General features: G+C 45.6%; 1 non-coding gene across 1 annotated transcript; it reads right to left on the bottom strand.

Moving 5' to 3' along the window:
• Positions 1-526: 526 nt before the first annotated feature.
• On the bottom strand, positions 527-633 carry LOC120710852. The gene has a single exon (XR_005690029.1). It is a non-coding gene; the product is annotated as a small nucleolar RNA R71 (small nucleolar RNA).
• Between the last annotated feature and the right edge of the window lie 5,702 nt (positions 634-6,335).

Below are 6,335 nucleotides of genomic sequence, written 5' to 3'. Positions count from 1 at the left end.
TTGGATGAAAACAGGGTAGTGTATGTCTGGTTTCTCCTTGCCGACAAATTTCATTGAAAATCCCGAAAAGCTCGTGAAAAGGGTCCGACCTCGCGTCGTTCCTCCTCCGATCTCGCAGTCGACAAGTGAACCAGCTTCCCAAGCGCCATCAACTGAACTCATGGCTGAGAAGACTCTCCGCGACTTCTCCGTCCCCTCAGCTGCCAATGTGGCAACTGGACCCAACGTTGATGTTGGGGACATGAACTTTGAGCTGAAGTCCAGCCTCATAAACATGGTGCAGGCTAGACCATTCTATGGTAAGCCGAATGAGGACGCCAATGCCCATCTCCAGAACTTTCTGGAGCTTTGCAAGACCGTAACCATACGGGGCATTACGGCTGACACTATCAGGCTCTGCCTGTTTCCTTTCTCCCTCCCGGGGAAGGAAAAATAGTGGTTTTATCAGAACAAGGAAGCCGTCAGCACGTGGGACAAATGTTCCACGGCGTTCCTTGCTAAGTTCTTCCCGTTGGGCAAAACCAATACCCTACGTGGAAGAATTTCAAGTTTCCAGCAGACAGGGATGGAATCCATCCCAGAAGCTTAGGAAAGGCTGCAAGAGTACATACTCGCCTATCCTCATCTTGGGATGGACGAGTGGCTCGTGCTACAAAGCTTCTACAATGGGCTAACGACTACATCCATAGCCCATCTTGATGCTGCTGCTGGAGGGGCCTATCTTGATCTCACGATTGGCAAGGCTACGGCCTTGATTGAAAAGATGGTCTCCAACCAGGGTTGGAATGAGGAGCGTTCCCAGTCCAGAACCAAGGGGGGAATGCATACCATCAAGGAGACGGACATGCTCGCCACCAAACTGGACCTCCTATTGAAGAAGATCGATGAAGGGAACCGGCTCTAGATGCCTATTCCCGTACATGCCATGAACTCGTACTATACGTGTGAGGTTTGTGGTGAAGGTGGACATTCGGGGAATGACTGCCCCGAGACCCGTGAAGATGCATCATATATCAACAACAACAACAACACCAGGTTCCGTCCACAAGGAGGCCAGGGGTGGCGTCAATCACGCCCACCATTCCAAGAAGGAGGTAACAACTATAACTCAAATTTCAATTCGAATTTTAATTCGAACCAACCCTCCTTGAGAGACTTAGTCTTTGGCCAACCTAAAATCAATGAATCTTTAAACAGAATGCTTGCTGCCAATGATAAAATTTTGGAAAATATACATGCTAAAGTTGAAACTCTTTCTTCTACTCATAAAAATCAATTAAGTTTCAACAAAATGATAGAAACACAGCTGGCTCAGTTAGCCGCTGCTGCTTCTGTCTTTGAAGACGAGAAGATTCCGGGGCAACCCGAATCTTCCGTCGAAACTACAAATATGGTGTCTACCGGGTAGGGCAACCTTCCCCGGCAGACTTCTCGAACTAACCATGCAAGAGAAACCATGCACCCAAGGATGAACGCGTGGGGTGGGCTAACAGCAAAACTTCATGGAGATCCAAGGGTGCCCATGATCAGTTGTTCCATCTTCGATCAAACCTACACACGGGCCCTCTGCGACCTTGGGTCAAGCCCATGGTAATCTTTGAACAATTATAGTATCCTGCTCTTTCCCAGACCCGTATGCTCGTACAGCTTGCAGATTCCACAATTCGACATCCCAAAGGGATAGTCGAAAACATCTACGTACGAGTACAAAATTGCTTCGTCCTAGCCGACTTTGTCGTCCTCAACATTGGATGGAGACTTGGGACTCGACCTCATCCTCGGACGACCTTTTCTGAACAGCGTGAAAGCTAGGATCGATGCCGGATCTGGAGAAGTCCAGTTCCGCATCGGGGTCGACAATATATTCTTTAAATTTCTCCACAGGAGAGAGCAGAGGTTCGTGATCCAGCAGGCTTACGACGGAAGTCCACTCTGTGGTGCACCTGAACCCCAGTCAGAACCTACGACCACACGATCCAGAAGAAGACGATCAAAGATGGTGTGGCGTAATGTCACAAGCTCGTCTTCATCCAATTCTCCAAGACGAGCCGAGCAGTGGTAGTCACAGCAGTAGAAAGGTCCCGCTCGTCAGACTCTAAATGGCAAGCCCTTGCCGATGGTAAATCGGTACGTATCTCATAATCACCCTCCATCATTTTTCTTTTCTTGATATTTTTTCCAATTTTCCCACTGCAAGTTTGAATTTTCTAAAACACCCATGCATGCTAGAAACTTTTCTAGCACTTTTTTCTTTCTTTTACAAAAATCCAAAAATATTTCCGAGCATGAAATTTTTTTAAAAATAAATTTGAGTATCTTTCGAAGCAAAGTTTGGCCGGGCACCAAAGTTTTCAAAACATATGGCCGTTAGAGAGCCCCTGGGCCCTGGCTGTCAGCCAGTGGGCCCACAGGGGGGCGGCCAAACCCTAGGGTCGGCCGACCCCACCAGGCAATGGCTCTCTGCCAACTTTTTCCAACGGCTAGTGAACGTTGTGTGCAGCTCCTAGCCGTTGTGCCCGGGCATTCTCCCTTTAAATAGAGGCCGAGGGGTGGGTGTTGTGCTCTCTCACTCAACTCTCATTCACTCACTCTCTCTCAAACTCTCCCAAACTTTGCTCTCGGGTTTTCATTGGATTTTTTGCTCAAGATTTGGATTCAAGAGACCTCTCCCTCTCATTTCTTTGCTACAAGAAAGAAGGAGCAACTCACGGGTAAGATCATTCAATTCGGTTTCACTAACGTAACCCGTTTTGAGTTGCACTTGTGTTTGTTCCATCATGAAAGGCTTAGGGGGGAAGGTTTCCGGCGCATTTAAGAAGATGACGGGTGGAAGTTCATCCCGTTCGCGGGTGGCTCAAGCTCGTACACACCCAAACCTATGCCTACACCAAGCACGATGGACTATGAAGAAGAAGAACAACACGAAGAGATGCAAGTTGAACCGCAAGCCGGAGTCATAGCAATTGATGCAGAAGATGAACTGTACCTCGACTTGCGGGGTGATCGTGAACGACAAGGCTATGCCATCCTGAAGAACAAAAGCCTCGTCCACACCCGAGCCTTCGATTCGGACCTCCTCATCAAAACAGGTATGTACGAAGACTTCTCTAATGTTTGGCATAAAATTGGATGGGATAACTTCGTTCCCGTTGAGGAGTATGGTTCTCGACTCCTCACCATCCAATTTCTTTGCACTCTTCGGGAGGTGGAAAATAGGGTTTATTTTCGACTTTTCGGGAAAGAATATGCTTTCTTGGAAAACTTTTGCCAGCCACCTCGATTTCAACAAATGCTGGCCTATTTCTTTGGACCAAGCTTGCCAAGGTTTTAATTTTCATAAGTTTTGGGGACGGATTTCGGGTCAAGTTGTCCATGGCAAGTTTGCACCTCGGTGTAGCGATATTCATAATCCAACTCTTCAGTTGATGCACAAGTGGTTGACCATCACTCTCTTTCCGAGAGATGATGTCCGACCCGTGCGCAACGATGAGTTGCTCATTTTATATGCCATGGTCAACAAGATCAAAATCTCCCCCGCGCAAGCTTTGGTTAAGCAATGGCTTTCGAATTTCAAGATGACGGGTCCTATTGAGTGCACTTATTTGATTACCCGCATCGCTACACGTATCGGTGCCTTAGAGGGGAATTCTATTCCTTTCATTGAGGGCGACCGTGCGTATATCGATGAGGACTATTTGATCCAAAGGCCACACACTTAAGAAAGGCCCGAATGATTCTTTGAGTTTCTTCTACATGGGCTATACGAATGAGATTCCGCTGCCCAATGCGGAGTTCTATTTGTATAATTGCCATTCGCTAACCATCCCTCTCATTCCACGGGAAGGGGGTCATAGGCACATATCTTCTGGTTTGCCTGGCAGGATGACAAAAAGCAGGACCAGAAGGGAGGCAGAGCCGACACCACCGCCTCAGCTGCCACATCACTCACATCATCATGAGGCTAGTGGTTCATCATGGCACAGTGCCAGCACTGAGGAATGGACACAGCAGGCACCAGGCCGCCGGTCCACTAGTTCCAGCTCCGGTGGAGCCCCTAACCTCATCAGACGGACGTCTTCGTCCCGAGGTTTCTGTGCCATCACCCAGCAGCTAGGTGAGCTGCGGGTGTAGGGCGACAACATTCAAGAAACGCTGAACAAACGCATCGACAACACTCAAGCATGGCAGTGTTACACCGGCGAGAGACTCCACGATATGGAGCAGTCGCAGTTACAGCGACAGGAGGAGTGGAGGGCGTACTGCCACTGGACGGGTTTCAACCCTGATCAGCCATAGTAAGCCTGAAGCTAGCTTGGGGGAGGACCCCCACGAGAGGTTACTTGTATCATTTCTATTTACTGCTTTCATAACCTTGCATGAAATCCATAAAAATTTGCAAAATCAGAAAATCCATAAAAAATTGCATATCTAAAAACAAAATAAAAATTTGCAAAACCTAGAAAACATCAAAAATATTTTCTTTAATATGTGTAGTAAGCATGGTGTAAGTTTTCCTTGTTGAGATGATGAATAGTTGCTCTTTTAATTTTCTTCATATGCTTAGTTACAACTTTATGCTCTACCTAATTTTGGGTTTGGTGGCTTAAAATGTTCATACCTTAAAACTTGAAACTTGTGGGTAGCAAAAAGCATGATCCAAATCCAGGTTGTTGTGAGCTATGATATAGTTAAGTAGAGTTGCTATGATCTTCTCCTGTTTGATACTTGACATCCGGAGTATTTTAATTTTGAAAACAGAAAAATATAATAAAGTTTCTCGATGATATGAAATTCCTATCCAAAGCCATATGTTGTTTTTCATTGCAAAACCTTCCACATATGTAACTTGATATCTCATTGAGTTTTGTCAAATTGTTGTGACCCTTAGTGAGATTCATTTCATACTTCTATGATCAAGATCACGTACACATTTCCACCACATGCTATGCTTCTACACTAAGAAGTAAGCAAAATTCCATCTATCCACAAAATAAAACTCCATGTCCATGTATGACACCTCTCTCTAAAAAATACATCAAAGATATGGGGCTATGCAAAAAGAAAATAAAAGATGCATACCCAAAGAAAGTATGCCACATGCTTCGGCATGTCAAAAAAAAATAAAAGAGATAATAAAAAGATGCATACCGAAAGAAGGTATGCCGCATGCTTAGGGATGTAAAAAAAAAAAGAAAAGATAGCCCCTTATCCAAAAAGAAAGATAGAGAGATGGTGCATACAAAGGAGTTCATATACCATCCACCAAAAATATTCACACACTTGCACATCTTGATCAAGGTTTATGACTTGTTTCTCCTTTGGATCCGGTCTTTGACTTAGCAAAAATATGAGAAGCAGGTATGCCTTCAAATCCTCCATACCTACAACTCCACAAAAACAACCATTAGAGATAGGTTAAGGAAGAAAGGCACAATAAAAGTCTTGGTGAGGAATTATACACATTGAGCGATCCAAGAGATCATCCGAGGAACTTTATAGATTTTTTTGGAAAACAAACTTTACAAAACCTCCGGATTGACGGTTGAGCTAAAGAGAAAGAAATATGAGCACTCTATGATACCGTTCTGACTCTCAACCGCCAAAGATGAGGTGAAGCTAGAAGCACCACAGGAGTAAGGTAAGAGGTAAGAACAAAAATGACAACTTATTCAAAATCAAGGTAAGAAGTATTTGGTTGTGCCTAAGTATGAGTTGGAAATTCAATACTGAAGCAACTCCTGATCAACAACGAGCGCCTTGTTTTGCTTAGGGACGAGCAAAAGGCTAGCTTGGGGGTGTTGTTGATGGTCGTTAAGTGCGAAATATGACCGTCAACTATACTCATTTAAGAAGGAAAACTATACCTCTTACTCACATATTTGTATCACTAACCTAGCTCCACAGTTGTTTTCGAGAATTTATGATTTTAGGAGCACAAGTCCAGAATAAGAAGAAAACATGAAGAATACGCAGACAAAGTCACAGAAGATCGCGTCCTGCGTAACACATGCAAAAGAGGCCCACCTGACAGACCAAACCGACCAACCAAAGCCCGGCATCGACGTATCAGAGATCAGGGTCCACCAGCCATTCTACCAGAGAAGGACGGTGGCCAGAGGCGGCAAGGTGGGGTCGGCCGAACCTTGGGTTCGGCCAAACCCTCCCTGCTTCCCAGCCAGGTGTAGCGTGGCGGGAAGTTTGTTCTGATCCACTAGAGGTCGGTTGCTGATGTTTCCATACGAGGTGATGGCGGGAACCGACCTATCCAAGCTATATAAGGGGCCGCCCTCCACACACTCAACACACACCACTTGAAAGCCTCTCTCTCTACACTC

This window comes from Panicum virgatum, chromosome 5K (assembly GCF_016808335.1).
Source record: "Panicum virgatum strain AP13 chromosome 5K, P.virgatum_v5, whole genome shotgun sequence".
Classification (NCBI taxonomy): Eukaryota; Viridiplantae; Streptophyta; class Magnoliopsida; order Poales; family Poaceae; genus Panicum; species Panicum virgatum.
The sequence above is the reverse complement of the archived record's forward strand: the minus strand, read 5'-3'. Positions and strand labels throughout refer to the sequence as shown.